Below are 16,884 nucleotides of genomic sequence, written 5' to 3'. Positions count from 1 at the left end.
AAGGTATCTATGGATATCCCTCCTTAGACTCCCTTGCAGTACCCTGAAAAAGACTTGCAAACGACCCAAGTTTCCCAGATTTCATCAAAGCTTAAATGAGCAGGGAATGATCTGACTACGTTGTTGAACTCCATTAGCTTCTCTCTACTGATGTTGTTGGTGATCCATTGAATTTCTCCTGAGTCGTCTTCTGAGGAATATCCTGCGTTTGGATCTTCTACAAAAAAATCCATACTCTTCATCTTCAGAGTATTGTTCTTCATACTCATCTTCACAAGACAAAGCCATGTTGCAAGGCCATGACTTGTCCTCTTCTTCAGATCTTTGGGTGCTTATGGAGCAAACCAGTTGTTGATAAAGTGGTTTAGTCATCCCAGGAGGTGTACCAGACGTACAGATGCTTGTATGAGCTGAACGGGGCTGTTTTGGAACGTTTTTACTGTTGGCCTTGTTGGCCGCGGGGGGAGCGCTTGTTGGCCGCGGTCGGAGCCAACGCGACCGCGGGAGTTTGTCTCCGAGCTGCTCTGCTGCTGTTGCTTCCTCCTTTGCCTCCTGGGTGGTCTCCTGGGTCTTCTGGCTTGATGTACTTCCTCTCTGGACATGAGTCTTTAGTTTTGGTTGCTGGAATCTGCTCTCCAAGTCCTTGCATGATCTTCTCAACCTTTTCTTCAACTTCATCAAGAGCATAGACTACTTTGTCCATGGTTGAGTCAAGCTCTTCGGTTTTGTCGATGACTTTGTAAACCTTCTCTGAAACTTCGACTGTAAAGTCATAAGACTCGTTCTTAGCTTCGTTTAGGGCTTTGTCCACGTCATCAAGTTTGAAATCCAGGTCCATGACTTTGTTTTTGGTGTTGCTAAGCTCATAGTTGTGCTTTGCTTGCTCTTCCTCCATGCTGTTGAACCTGTTAGCAATCATAGCTGCATCCTTGGTTGCACGTTCTTCTATTGAATTGACTTGTGAGGCTAGGTTATTGATTTTTTCATTGAAAAGTTTCGATATCCCATCAATCCTTTCGTTTAGAGCAGTTGTAGCGGTTGCTTGAGCTTCTATGAAATGTCTGATCACGCCTTCGAGCTGACTCAGTCTGTTACTGAGCTGGACGTTCTCATCTTACTGAAGAACTTGGTGAGGTAGGCGATACATAGAGTATCTAGGGTTTGCCATCTGAGGTGCGTAGGGCTCCTTCTGGAACGTTCTGTAGTCTTCGGGTTGAATTTCTTCGTAGAGATCGCGTAGATGCTTCTCTCTGCGTCTGGTGGCTTGAGGAGTGTTATAGAAACCTTCCTCATAGTGTATATTTCGATTTATAGGATCCATATCTTCTGAAATGGAAACAAAATAACCGAAAAATGGAAAGATGCAGAAAAGGGGGTTCTAGAGTCGATTTACTAACCTTTCTCGAGGTTTTGCAGAAAAGAAAACGCGTGCCTTCCCCGGCAACAGCGCCAAAAACTTGATGTGTTGTTGTGGTGAGGGTGTCAAGTTTTACCCTAATTGAAATCAATAGCCGCAAATGCATAGCTGATCGATTGTAGTACTTAGGGATCGAATCCACAGGGAAGGAGGATCTTTTCCTGCAAAAAGCCTTTGAAATAAGTTAAAGTAAGGAAGTCTAGAACAAAACGGTTTAGTGGGGGTTTGGTAGTGTGTTTAAAATGTAAAAACGAAATATTAAAAGAGAATACGGAAATTAAATGACGTAATAACTAAACTTAATGAAAATGACTAAAAATGATAAAAGCGGATATTCTAATGCTTAAATGAAAATGAACTAAAAAGGAAAGACAATATTGAACTAAAGCTTTAAAGAAAATCGGTGTAAATCAATGGAAAAGAAAGCGTTGGGGTTCAGGGAAGTTTTCTCAGGGGTACGAACGATTCAAAACATTGTTAGAGAGTAAATTTGATAAGATCTTAGCTTAAACTTTTCGAACTGGAGTCACGGACGTATGAATACGTCACTGTCGTGATCATAGAAAACTATCTCTCTCTCTACCCTGACCAGTAGGTTTCCACTCTGGCCCTGGAAGAGAAGAGATGGATTATGTTTAAGACTCGTCCTAATTCACAAATCGCACATATGTAGGTTTCCACTCCTATGTTTGTTTTGCTCTCCCAAACTAGATCTGATACCTGATGAACACTTTCGTGTCACCAAGCATCTGGATCAGATTGTAGTTCATGACGCTACTCTCATGCAGTAAAAACGAATTCAGAAGAAAAAGTTCTATTCGGCTCAAAAGCTCATGGAATCCTCATCGAACATATAAATCCCCATCGAAAATCCCTTAATCCCAACAATAAAACTACTCAGACATAGTAAACGAAATCAAAGAGATAGTATTAAGAAGTAGAATAAAAACCAAAATTGAAAAAGAAAGAACAAGAGTTCAAGAGAACAAATCGCTCTCTCCCTAAAAGCTAAAGCAAAAACAATAAAAGTATGAAGTAATGATAGATGGTATTCGGTTTTTTTCTTTCTAGGGCTCCTAAGACATGTATTTATAGTGCTCAAGACCTCTTTGGACGTCACTTAGGGTTTCTCCAAATGTGGGCTTCAGAAATGGGCTTTTTGGGCTCGGAGGTTGAAGGCCGCGGTCGGGACAAGTGTGACCGCGGTGGATGAGTGGTTTGCCGCGGTCGGGATGCTCCTGACCGCCGGAAAATGCTTGTTGGCCGCGGGTGGAAGTGCTTGCCGGCTGGTTTACGGGACATCTTGCTCTTCGCGTATCTTTTGATTGAACCGTTGGATTGCCAAGCTGTAAAATGCATTGGAAAGCTGATACTTCCATCTTTAAGGTCTCCAAATTTGAGCTGGATCAGAAGGTGAGAAGGCCTTCAATCAGGGGTGAACTTCTGACGGTTTGACTCTGAGCTGAAATCTGGTTTTCTATCCATTTTGTTAAGCTTTTCCCTAAGTTACCTGAAAAGAGTCTTGGAACTACAAATACTAGAAAAACATAATAAAAGTACTTAAAAGCAAATAAAAACATAGAAAAAGTATTTCAAAACGATCCATAAAAGTGGTTCAATGAAATTCCTCCATCAAGTTCGTTATAAAGAGGCCATCAAATGAAATTCCTTTGGATCATCACGTCATGGAAGCCAGTCATCAAGAAAAAGGAGAACCTATTTCTATCCCTAGTGACGATCTCGTCTCTACCGATTCATTCAAGTGTTTTGGAGATGACAAACAAGATCATAAGTCCCTTCCTCTTGATGAACCAAAGCCTTTTTCTCCTTCAGCTCCTCACCATCTTGACTGTAAGACAGACCACGTGGAAGATAAGACACTAATGGTGACATCAAAACCACCATTGGAGGCGCTTACTAAGACGAAGGATTCCGAGAAGTTTGATGTCCCATTCTCAATAAAGGAAGTGAAATTTCGTGATTCTCTTTGTGATACTGGACCTGCTGTGAATCTCATACCAAAGGCCATTGCAGAGAATATAGGTATTTCGATTTTTCATCCCTCTAAGATTTATATTCACTATGGAGATTTTTCTGGTGCAGCTCTACTTGGTTCCAACCCAGAATTGCCTTTTCAAGGGAAAAGTTGTCTTGTTTCTACTGGTTCCCATGCTATGGAGATGAGAAACAATGCAACAAATCCTTGATACTTGGTACTTTGTTCCTAGCATCTGTTGGAACACTCATCAACTACCCGCATCAACATATGAGTTTCCTGAAGATCAACAAGAAAACCCCATACCCGGTGATTACTACAAGGAACTCTCATTGTTTGATCATAGGCAGCAGAGAAGATCCAATATTTGACCCTGGAGGAGCTACAAAGGATATTGAATACGTTCTAGAAAGAAGAGCACCCAAAGAAAACGGCACCTTTAACCAATGCTCATATGAGAGATGATGCAGACTTAATTGAAGCAAGAGTGAAGTTTAAATGGCTCTCAAGACTCTTTTCTGAAGACTCTCCACAAGGAAAATGAATTGGAGACAAGAAGCAAGAGGATCTGAACATCTTTCCTAGGACATTCGGCACCGTGGTCACGTGTGCGCTACCAGCGGCCAACCCCTGTTTATCCGCGGTCGGGACACTTGCACCCACAGCCAAACCACCTTTCCCTGCGCTCGCGACACTTCCACCCGCAGAGAATGCTCTTTATACCGACCCTTGGACAGTTCAAGCCATGGCGACACCTCTCCAACCAAATTGTCCTCACCTTGGATGCTTAACCATCTCCACCACTTCAGATCATAAAGAATGATCTGTCCTTGTATCTTGCAACATGGTTCAATGTCATGAAGTGAGAGAGACCTTATTCACCTCATCATACAAGCATCTAAGACGTTCTCCTATCACAAGTGGTGTTGAAGACTCATGCCTCAAAGGAGCCCCAAGACTGATTTTTGATCCTGGAAGAGGCTACCATCTCGAACCTGAGGACAAAATTTCCAATTGGGAATGGCATTATAAGGGATATACAAAGGAAAGCAAGCTGATGTCAAAAAAGACTTTTCTCAGGACAAGGTCTTCTTCATTGGACTAAGCGACGTCCAACACCAAAAGTCGAGCTAAACGACTTAAAACAGAAGCGCTTAATGGGAGGCAACCCATTAAGGTATTGTTTTCTTTAGGATTTTTCTTTCTTTTTCTATTGATCTTTTTATTTTTCTTAGTTTCAGGTGTTTTTTATAAAACAAAAAAGCAAAAAAAAAAAACAAAAAAAACAAAAAAAACCCGAAAAAACCAAAAAGAAGGATGGTCCCTGACTGCTCGGCCCAGCAGGAACCAAGGAGAAGCAGGAACAAGCCGCGATATAAGCCCCCGCGGTCGTAGATGCTCTGACCGCGGGAAACGCATGATCGACCGTGGCCGCGTCTTTCTGACCGCGGCCGAGCACCGGTTTGCCGCGGTCGCATGGCTCTTGACCGCAGCAAATGGTCGTTGAGATCAAACCCGACCCCAAACCACCCACTTCACCTCATTCCACCTCACCAATCCCCACTCCACCTCATTCATCACCCTCCACCACCTCCATCACCACCTATCACCTTCCCAAACCTCTTCGAATGAATCCGGTTCATCTCCACCAGCATCCCGGATCCAGGTAAGTTCTCTTTGGCCTTGCCAATTCGATTACCTATGCATTTTTCTCATCCAATCTCGACTTGTTTCACACTGAGGACTGTGTGATTTAAGTCTAGGGGAGGATTTCATCCCTTTCTAACCACTTTTCCTTCATGAGTCTTGCATTATCTACACTTTTTTCATTTTCCTTAAAGTTTTTCAAAATCGGTTTTCAAAACAAATTACGTTTTAAAAGGGAATGGTGAACATGAATCAATGATAGTTGACTGTGTGCTTTTAGACTGTTCCTAGTGACATGCTCATTCATGATTTAGGACTAGACTAGGCGGTAGCTAAGCACATTTGAAACGAAGTACCCAAAGGAATTTGAATGATTTCGATTTAGATGAAGGGATACAGTAGCTCTGTTTTATTTGGACTTAATTTGGACTTAACTTTCTCATTGAAGCATTAGACCAGGGAAACGAATCATACATTCAAGACTCCTTTATCCTTTTACCACTCTTTGTTGATCATGAATGGCTAGTTCATCTTTAGCTAGTTCCCCACCTTAACCAATCCTCTTTCAAACCACATGCACTCTTGTTTTCTATTGTCTTATATGCAGATAAGTGCAAAAACGTTGGAGAGAAAGAGGAACGACGCAGTTTTCAGTCACCAAGGACAGAGACCTGCGATTTTCCGGAAAAGTTCCCGGAAGGATTTAACACAAGTGGAAGCTCAGTTTGCCTTAGAAAAATCTCAAATTTTGGTACAATCTCGTCCTCTAGCCTCTCTCTCTTTAAAAGGCATTTCCTTTTCAAAAAAAAAATAAAAAAAAAAATAAAAAAATTCTGAAAATAAGAAAAGAAAGGAAATAAAAGCCTTAGAGAGTCTAGAGAGGTCGAATTTTAAGTCTCAAGGCAACTGGAATTCAATTTTATGGAGTTTTGGAGATCATTTTATGATTCCCGGAATGAATCTAAGTATGGGGGAATAGCTGTTTACAACAAATGAGGAAGGATTATGCAACAACATTTGGCAAGAAGAAGTGACTGAAAATTGCGGTCATCAACAGGTCCGTATCTCTCTTGCGGTTTTGCATATTATCTTGCATCCTCCAGATTTTCAGGTAACCCGAAACACTTTAACTCCACCATTTAAACAGCCCTTTTAATGCCAAACGCCGTCTACCCTGGATGATGTCTTTAATGAGAACTCACTATTGAACTTAATGAATGTAGATAGCTAGTGACTGGAATCAAGATTTAGATTGTTTAAGTTTTGCATGACGGAAAAAGTTGACTAGTATCTTTTGTGTATTGGTGAGAATTTTCTAGACTAAGTTGTAGATTGATGCACTATCTTTAGTCCTAGTTTAGGAGTTCATGTCTCTGAGGTTTGTGCATTCCCTATTTTTGTTTTCACTTAACCAGTTTAGGCTTTTGCTTTGTTTGAGGACAAACAAAGGTTTAAGTCTGGGGGAGTTGATAACACCGTATTTTGACCACTTTTATGGATCGTTTTGAATGCTTTTTCTATGTTTTTAATTTCTTTTAAGTACTTTTATTACGTTTTTCTAGTATTTGTAGTTCCAAGACTCTTTTCAGGTAACTTTGGGAAAAGCTTAACAAAATGGATAGAAAACCAGATTTCATCTCAGAGTCAAACCGTCAGTAGTTCACCCCCAAATGCAGGCCTTCTCACCGTCTGATCCAGCTCAAATTTGGAGATATTAAAGATGGAAGTATCAGCTTTCCAGCACACTTTACAGCTTGGCAATCCAACGGTTCAATAAAAAGATATGCGAAGAGCAAGATGTCCCGTAAACCAGCCGGCAAGCGTTTCCACCCGCGGCCAACAGACCATTCCCCGCGGTCACAACCACCGTGACCGCGGCCAGCCACCCATTCCCTGCGGTCACGCACATCCCGACCGCGGCCAGCTCATTCCGACTCCGAAGGCCCATTTCTGAAGCCCATATCAATTTCCCAGCCTTGATTCCGGAACTCTAGACCCTAGAGATGTCTTGAGCACTATAAATACATGTTTTAGGAGCCCTAATTCGGATGACCTCATATGTTCTTATTGTTTTAGAATACTTTTTAAGTTTTAGGTTTTAGGGAGAGAGAGAATTGTCTCTTGAACCCTTGTTCTTTCTTTTTCAATTTCGGTTTCTATTCTACTTTTTAATACTATGTTTTTGATTTCGTTCATTATGTCTGAGTAGTTTTATTGTTGGGTCTAAGGGATTTTCGATGGGGATTTATATGTTCGGTGAGGATTCCATGAGCTTTTGAGCCGAATCTTAGAACCTTTTCTTCTGAATTCGTTTTTACTGCATGAGAGTAGCGTCATGAACTACAATCTGATCCAGATGCTTGGTGACACGAAAGTGTTCATCAGGTGTCAGATCTAGTTTGGGAGAGCAAAACAAACATAGGAGTCGAAACCTACCTATGGGCGATTTGTGAATGCTGACGAGTCTTAAACATAATGCATCTCTTCTTTTCCAGGGCTAGAGTGGAAACCTACTGCTCAGGGTTGAGAGAGATAGTTGTCTATGATCACGACAGTGGCGTCTTCATACGTCTGTGACTCCACTTCGAAAAGTTTAAGCTAAGATCTTATAAAATTTACTCTCTAGCAATGTTTTGAATCGTTCATACCCCTGAGAAAACTTCCCTGAACCCCAGCGCTTTATTTCTTATAGATTTACACCGATTTTCATTCAAGCTTTAGTCTAGTTTATTTAATTTTTCAATCGATATTCATTCAAGCAATTAGGTTAGCCGTTTTTCCGTTTTTGCCTGTTTTCGTTAAGTTTAGTTATTAGGTCATTTTAACTACCGTAGTTTCTCTTTAGGATTCGTTTTTACATTTTAAATACACCACCAAAACCCTCACAAAACTCGCCTGGTTCTAGACTTCCTTACTTTATATTTCTTTCGAAGGCTTTTGCAGGAAAGATCCTCCTTCCCTGTGGATTCGATCCCTAAGTACTACAATCGATCAGCTGTGCACTTGCGGCTATTGATTTCATTTAGGATAAAACTTGACAACCCTCACGACACACCACATCACCATGGTGTGGACAATCTCTTTGGTATTCCGTAAATCTTTCCCAAGTATCTAAAATATCTTCATCTTCTTTTTGTTTAAAAGTTCTTATCTTGTTCCTTAAGAGATTGGAACGATTTCTAGTATAAAAACGATTTAGGAAAGCTGTTCTACACGCTGCCCACGTTTTTAGTGAAGTAGATTGCAAAGATTTTAGCCATTTGCTGGCATTGTCTCTCAAAGAGAATGGGAAAAGACTACACTTGTGGTAATCCCCATTTGCTGTAATGGTTGCATATAATTCTTCGAACGTCTCGATATGGTCAAACGGGTGTTCAAATATGTAACCATGCAATTGATTTTGTTGAACTAATTGGATATAGGGTACCATGATTCCGGTTTTGCCATCCTCTGGTAAGGCTGGTTGAGTAGCTCTTCGATCTCCCAAGAATTTCTCGAGTGAATCAAAACTTCTAATCAGTTCATCATCATCTTCATGTTTTGCAGATCCGATTAGCTCATTGTCATCATAGATTGGTTCTTCAAACTCATCATCACTCAGGTCATCATCGCTTGGATCACCATCCACACAATATGGTGGATCACCGACATGTTCTCGGTCTCTCATCGCAGAGAAACCTGAAAAATTCAAAAGAAAAAGTAAAAGTAAACAAGTGTTCTAATGCATTTAAGCTGGGATTCGCAACGAAACAAATCAAAGTCCCCGGCAACGGCGCCAAAAACTTGATGCGAGCAAAAGCGGGGTCTGTTGTTTTCGTTTTACTAAGCTTCAGGTTTTAAATTTATAACCCGTAAATGTCTGCAAGTGCACAGATGTGCGCTGTAGTACTTGGAGGTATCGATCCACAGAGACTTAGTTGTTTCAGTACGAATTCACGGCAATGCTTCAATCGGATTAGAGCTAAACAGGTTTGGGTTTGGTTTTGGGTTTTGGGTTTTGGTTGTCACCAAATCTAAACTTAAAAGCAAGTAAAAAGCAATTTAAAAACTAAAGCAAGTAATAAGCGAATGAAAGTAGAATGAAAACAATGAAATTCGAAGGTTGTAAGCAATTAAAGACAAACATTGGGCATCAAGGGGAATTCGCAGTGGTTCATGGACTAAGCTATGTCGATTTTAAACAAGTGATAAAGGTAATCAACTACGTATGTTCTAGAACTCGAGGCACAGAAGCATGAATAGCCTACTTTCGCAGCACTAAACAAATATCTCTCGCAACCATGATCAGTAGGTTTCCACTCTGATCCTGGAAGGGAGAAGATGCAAGAGCAGAACAAGACTCATCAACATTCACAACTCAACTACAGGTCAGTTTCCACTCCTATAGAATTATTGCTCGTTTCACTCTAGTTCAGACAATCAATGAAAGCTTTTGCAACATATCATATCAGATCGGCTTCTAAGTGGCCAGCAGAGAATCACGCAGTAAGATTAAAGGCAAATGAAGAACATCTAGAAGATTATAAATCCTAAATCTATCGATTCATAAGCAAAGACACACGAAATACCCTTTGAAAAATCCCTTTAAACCCAACTGGGTAACTACTCAAACATATTGTAAACAATCATCACAGAGTATTGAAAGTTGCAGGAAATTAAAGAAAACAGGGAAGAAAAACGAAGAACGGAATCACAGATGGAGGCGCGATGGTCTCTCCGGCAGTGGCTCCTCTTTGAATACGGCAGCTCCTTCTCTCTAGGGTTACACGAAATCTCTCTGTCTTTCTGTCTTATGTCGTCTTCTCCCTTTAGAATGACATAAAGAGGGTATTTATAGCTTCTGGAGTTGTCATGGACACTTACGGCTTCAAAAATAACGAAAGGAATTGATCTGGGCTTTAATTAAGTTGTCTGGAAAGTGAACGTTGTCTGGCCGCAGTCGTGATAGTCCCACCCGCGGGGAAATAGGTGTTGGCCGCGGTCCCGACTCGTGGCTCTCTTCCAGAACTGCATTTTCTGTCTTTATTGCATCGGGTGTATTTGAAGTTCTAGCCGTTGGATTGTCTCCAAACCAAGTGAATTAACAAGGTGGTTGGATCCTCTATGTCGTCACAAATTCTGGGGGTTATCGGACGGTGAGAAGGTCTTCATTGCTTGTCATACTTCTGACGGTCTGGATTTATCCAAAATTGCTCATTTGTTCCAAAATTGCTCATTTGTTTCAAATTGCATATCTTTTGCCCAAGTTTCCTGTAAAGTCTTTTGAAACTCTAAAACATTGAAAAATTTTTAAAAACAATTGAAAACAGAGTTAAAACACCTGCATAAGACATAATTCTGATCCATAAAAGTGGTCAAAATACGGTGTTATCAGTGTTGAAGTTGTTAAACCTGTGATACCTATTCTAATTCCCAATGTAGTTTATCTTCTCCTGAGTGAGGCCTTCTTCATTGACATTTTCAAAGCTTGGGGATTGATCAACAAATTCTCCTACAAAGTGTAGTGGCTTTTAAGTTGCCACTAACAATTTTTCGTGTTTGCTCTGAAGCTCTCTAATGTCTTTCTCCATCCCCTGCTCTTTTCTGGAGCCCTCACTTTTGTTTGCCCTGTCAAAGTCTTCCTCATAAGTATCATTACTCATGGCTAGATTCTCCACAAGTTCCAAAGCAGCATTGATCTCTTTACCCCGAAAATTCCTATTTGAGGCTGTGTCTAACTGGTTCCTAATATTTGGGAGTGCTCCTCTATACAGTGTACTCAAGAGTGAAGCCTCTGAAAAACCATGATGTGTACATTGGTTTGTGTAACTCCTAAAACTCTCCCAAGCTTCCCCAAAGCTTTCATTGTTTTGTTGGGTAAAGCTTGATATCTTATTTCTCAGCTTGGCAGTCCTTGAGGTATAGAAGAACTTAGACAGGAATACAAGTTTGCACTGGTCCCAAGTCTGAATGGATCCTCTAGGTAGGTTCTTCTCCCAATGGTGTGTTTTATCTCCCAAACTAAAAGGAAACAATCTCAACTAAAAACTGTCTTCAGAAACTCCATTGATCTTAGTCAGATCACACACCCTATCAAACTGATCCAAATACTCTAGTGGATCCTCCATAGGCAGACCATGGAACTTAGAGTTCTGAACCATGTTGAGCAAAGAAGCCTTCACCTCAAAGTTATTATTCTGAACTGGCGGAGCGTGAATGCCTGCCCTGTATTGGTGTGCATTGGCTCGGTCATTCTCTCCTACAATCACTTTACGAGGCTCTTGGCACCTTGAAGCTTGTGGCTGGTGCTGAGGATTGTTGTGAGCTTGGTTCTCATTCCTAGCCGCTTGCTGCTGGTTCTGCTGAGCTTGGCGTTCATTTCTCTGTGCCATGTTCTGATTCACAAATGCTTGTTGCTCATTCCTCTCAGCTTGCGCCACATTCACTTGAGCCTGGTGCTCAGCTTGTTCTACATTCTGTGCCATACCCAACTGCTGAAGATGATCTTCTCCTTCTGGATGAGGAGCTTTGTCCCTTTCTCTTCTGCCTCTTCGATCTAGCAGGTGTATGATGTCAATAAAGGGTTCAGCTGCTTCATAACTCCTGCTTCTGGTCCTTGGTCTATGTGACTTAAACCTGAAACTTCAGCACTTAAGAGTTTAATCAGTAAAACAAAAGGTAAAACAGGTTTGATCTCAAGTTAAACTCACTAACTAATGCTCAACTAACCACCCAAATGGCAACGGCGCCAATTGATAAGTAAGAGTTTTCTGCTCTTAGAGGGTTATCAATCCCTTAATCATGTAGTATAAAGGGTGTCAAATCAGAAGGTTGAGTTCAGACACATGTTCATATGGGCCTCTAATTAATTCAAGTAAACTAAGCAGTTTATGTTTCAAACAAGTAACAAGAACAACAAAGTAAACTAAAAACAAGATTAAGCAAGACTAAAATGCAAACAAAACAAAGCAAAATGACTTAAAGCTCAAGATATGATAGATGGCCAGGGTGCTTTCAGGATTTAACTAAGTAGCTAATGAACAATGATGATAAATAATTTAAGCAGCTCATGATTCATAACAAGTTTCAATCTTTCTCAACCATCAAAACACAATCTCGAACATTCTTTCATACCCAATAATCATTTGAGAAATAAATGAAAGATATGCATTAAAAACCAATCATGATCTGCAATCTAAGCTCAAAACAACACTCCCATGTGAATCAAACATTAGACTCTTGTATTAACTGGTTCAGACATTTCATCAAACACTTTTGGTGCATGAAATGTCTTGAATCTGGGTTTAAGTGATATTCAGAAACCCAACATTAAGATCAGTTAAACAAGAACAAAGATGCTTGAATCTAGTCCTAAGCTAGCTTAATCAAACCCCTAGAGCACCCTAACCTACATATCTAGAACTCTAATGAGGGGTCTACTTACTAATCATGATTAACACACTAAATCCTTTGCAAGATGTGTTGTTAAGGATGATTAGTTGATGGAAATAGATAGGTGGATGATAGATGATGAAGAAAAGATGATAAAAGCTCTCAAAACTCTTTTGATTAGACAGAAATTGGGAGATCTCTCTCTCAAAAAGGTGTTCTTTCACAAAAGAGGCAAAAAGCATAAGGGAAAATGAGATAAGTCTTGAGAAAAAACCCTAAAACATATATATACTCTCTAACTCGGTAAGCCCAGGACAAACTGGGTACTGACTCGGCTTCAAATGGACAATGTGTTAAGTGTGCGAGTTGGTCAATTCCTTCCCATCATGCACAGCCAAGTCGCACAGCCTTGGAGTATGTCTTTTGCGCCTAAATCTCTTCAGCCTCAACCGCATGCCTATTGCAGTTTGTTCTGCAAATAAGTGTGCTGTTCAGGTCTTCTGCTCTTCAACTCGCAAAAGTAAGACGAATTCTGGGGAAAATATATGTGCAAGTTGGTCTTGTTCAGCTCCAAGTCGCACAACCAACTCGTACAAGTCTGGAAGCATGTTCTTGCTAGCATGAACCTGGTTGCCTAAGCCGCATGCCTATCTCGGTTTGTTCTGCGCGTGTATGTGCAGTTCAGGCCTTCTTCCTTCTCACTCGCACGATCATGTAGCACATGTCTTGAGGCCCATGTGCGAGTTGGTTTTCTTCACTCCCAAGTCGCACGACCAAGTCGGTCTGAATTACGAATACATGTGCGAGATAGTTCAACAACTTCCTACTCTCACACCTAAGTCGCACAGCTTGTGGACTTAGTAAAATTTCGACTTGAAAGTTACTATCCTTGCTCAGGGTTGCCTTACCCGCACATCTCCAGTCGCAGCTTGTACCCAGAACTCAATCCTTCATTGCTGCGCGTTGACTAAGTCACATGACCATTTCGCAGCATTTCTTGTCTTCTCGGACCATTTCGCCTTTGGAGAGGCATAACTTCCAGGATAATGATCCAAATGGCTTGATTCAAATTCCATTGGAAAGTCCACTCAACAATCTAAAACTTTGTTGAAGAACACAATTGCATACGGGGAGTAGAAGGTCCCCCGGACGGCTGATCTCTTGAGTGCACCGGAAAGATCCGAAGAAACCTTCTAAACCTGTGTTTATTCCTGAAACGTTAATCTCCCAACTCAGAGCTCCAGATCGTGTGATCTCAGGCGTTCTCGAAAGAAGACTCAAAGCTATTGAATCTTGATGAAGACCCCGGAAACTGAATCAGAGAGGAAGGACATCGTCCAGCGTAACCTTTAAAGTAAACCAGATTGGTATGTAATGCAAGCGAGACAGGTACGTCTTCTGAGGGATTCAACTCTCAGCTCACTGATCCGAATCCACCAATTCTAACTGTTCTGGAACCACAACTTTCATGAAGACCTCGGAAGCTAAATCGGACGTTAAGACTCCCCGGACGGCTGATCTTTGATGCGTGTCGGGAATTGCAGATTTTGGTCGAGTCTTCATGTACCGCGGTAAGCTTTTTAGCCGGTAAAAATCATCTCCATCGGCATAGAACTTTAGCCGATACTCTTCTGATCCTCTACAGCATTTTACTGAGCCAATCTCCACCCGGTAAGCATTTTGCCGATAGTTGCATGATGAGACCATAACCAGCACCCGATAAAACCTTCTCCACACGATACACGTTTTGGTCGATGGGAAGCTTCCCGGGAAGGGTTTTACCCGATGGAAACTTTCATGTGGTACATGCCTCAGCTGATAAACTCCAAAATCTTGGTTTTCACCATTTTGGATCTTTTAAACTCCATCTCTTCACCTGGTTCACTCTCTCTACGACAAGTAGCCTCCAAAAGCACCTAAAAGACACTCCAAACATGCAAAGACTCAATTGGACCTAATGCAAACCCCTAAGTACTAAAAAAAACCTAAAGACCTAAAATGCATTAAATAAGACATGATTTGGACTAAAACATGCAAGCTAAATGATTCATTTTATGAACATATCATAGATCTGTCCCAGAGAGTCAAGTTGTTGAAGAGTCATCAATAGGCATATATGTTCGATTAGGATTTCTAAGTTTCTAGACCATATTCTGGATCTCATTTATTCTAAGTTGTTCATATTGCATGAGAGTAGATTCATGACCTATTCTCTGAGCCTAGGATCGATCAGAGCCACGAGAGTGCTGTATCAGATCATCCAGACCTAGCTTCAGAAGAACATAGTCCCAACAGGAGTCGAGAGCTACCTGTAGAGAAAATTTGAGCAGAAGAATTCAATAGTTAATGTATGATCTTATTTCTGGCATGAGAGCGAGAGTTAATTGCCAGATTTGAGTGATTAGTTGATTAAGATGGCGAGAGTTGGTTAATCATACACATGTCTATTCTAGTTCCATGCAGATCCCAGAAATAGATGAAGATAAATCGCCCGGAGGCTAATTGGAAATGCTTTGATATCGATTAGAGTAAACCGGAGAAGTCTAAATCGCCACCTATGAGTTTAGAGTCTATAGTTTGAGACGACATCCTTGAGATATTCTTTTAACAATTCATTTGCATTGCATTTTATTTCCTGTAAATAATAGATTAGGTTTAGTTTAGGATCCATAACCAAAACCCCAAACCCCCATGAGTTTATGACTTTGCTTACTTTCCCAGTTTTGTGTTTCTTGCCGATTAGTCATCTTCACTGTGGATCGACACCCTAAGTCATACAACGTATATCTGTGCACTTACAGACACTAGGGTTTTAAAATTTTAAAACTTCAAGACCAACAGGCTTCTAAAAAACACAACCCTAGGCCCACACACATCAAAGGTGTTGAAGCAAACAGGTTGGTTATCATCATTGATTTTGTCATTATTCCCCCAAAACGTATTTGACATTTGAAAACACTTTTTGAAACTCAAAAGACTTTTGAAATGTTTTAAGAAAACCGAAAAACGAGAAAAAAATTTAAAGAAAAATGCAGAATGCAAGGGCTTATGCAAGAAAAGGTTGTCAGTAGAGGATGGAATCCTCCCCCAGAATTAAATCACACTATCCCCAGTGTGAAATAAATCAAATAATTCAAATTTTTTTTCTTTTCTTTTTTGGATTTCATTTTTTTTGAAAAGGGGAAATAACCTTTTAGAGAGAGAAAGTCTAAGGGGCGAAAATGTACCAGAGTTTGGCGACTTTTCTGAGGTAAAGCTGAGTTTTCTCCTTTGTTGAATCCTTCCGGTAAAGCTTGCGGAAAAATTGCAGTCCTTCGTCTTAGTGACTGAAATCTACATCGTTCCTCTTTTTCTCCAACGTTTTTGCACATATCTGCATATAAGAAAATAGAAAACAAGAGTGCATGTAGTTTGAAAGAGGCTTGGTTAAGGTGGGGAACTAGCTAAAGATGAGCTAGCCATTCAAGATCAACAGAGAGTGGTAAAAGGGTAAAGGAGTCCTGAATGTATGATTCGTTTCCCTGGTCTAATGCTTTAATGAGAGAGTTAAGTCCATGTTAAGTCCAAATAAAACAGAGCTAGTGAAATAGAAATCATTCAAATTCCTCTAGGGTACTTCGTTTCAAATGTGCTTAGCTACCGCCTAGTATAGTTTTTAAATCATGAATGAGCATGTCATTAGGAACAGTCTAAAAGCACACAGTCACCTATCATTGATTCATGTCACCATTCCCTTTAAAACGTATTTTGTTTTGAAAACCGCTTTCGAAAAACTTTAAAGAAAATACAAAAAGTGTAGATAATGCAAGACTCATGAAAGAAAAGTGGTTAGAAAGGGATAAAATCCTCCCCCACACTTAAATCACACTGTCCTCAGTGTGAAACAAGTCAAGATTGGATGAGAAAAATGCATATATAATCGAACTTGGTAAGACAAAGAGAACTTACTTGGATCAGGGATGCTGATGGAGATGGACCGGATCCATTCAGAAAGGCTTGGGAAGGTGATAAGTGGTGATGGAAGGTGGTGGTGTGGTGGGTTGTGATGAATGAGGTGGAATGGGGCTTGGTGAGGTGGAATGAGGTGTGAACGACTATTGGCCGCAGTCAGGGCTCACGCGACCGCGGTGAACCTATGCCTGGCCGTGGTCGAAGTGGGCTTTGCTGCGGTCTGGATGCCTGCGACCGCAGGGGCTTAAATGCGGCCTGTTTCCTGCTTCTCCTTGGTTCCTGCTGGGCCGAGCAGTCAGGGAGCATCCTTCTTTTTGGTTTTTCGGTTTTTTTATTTTTTTGGCTTTTTTGATTTATAAGAAACATCTGAGAACAAGAAAAAGAAAAAGATCAATAGAAAGAGAAAAAAAATTCTAAAGAAAACAATACCTAAATGGGTTGCCTCCCATTAAGCGCTTCTGTTTTAAGTCGTTTAGCTCGACTTGGTAAAGAGAGTCGTTCA

At 40.8% G+C, this 16,884-nt stretch overlaps 2 non-coding genes across 2 annotated transcripts; both read left to right on the top strand.

Moving 5' to 3' along the window:
• Positions 1-8,120: 8,120 nt before the first annotated feature.
• Positions 8,121-8,226, top strand: LOC112087930. The gene has a single exon (XR_002900335.1). It is a non-coding gene; the product is annotated as a small nucleolar RNA R71 (small nucleolar RNA).
• A 2,612-nt stretch (positions 8,227-10,838) lies between these two features.
• LOC112087920 lies at positions 10,839-10,945 on the top strand. Its single transcript, XR_002900326.1, has one exon. It is a non-coding gene; the product is annotated as a small nucleolar RNA R71 (small nucleolar RNA).
• The last annotated feature ends 5,939 nt before the right edge of the window (positions 10,946-16,884 follow it).

Source organism: Eutrema salsugineum, unplaced genomic scaffold (assembly GCF_000478725.1).
Source record: "Eutrema salsugineum unplaced genomic scaffold, Eutsalg1_0 scaffold_16, whole genome shotgun sequence".
Lineage (NCBI taxonomy): Eukaryota > Viridiplantae > Streptophyta > Magnoliopsida > Brassicales > Brassicaceae > Eutrema > Eutrema salsugineum.
The sequence above is the reverse complement of the archived record's forward strand: the minus strand, read 5'-3'. Positions and strand labels throughout refer to the sequence as shown.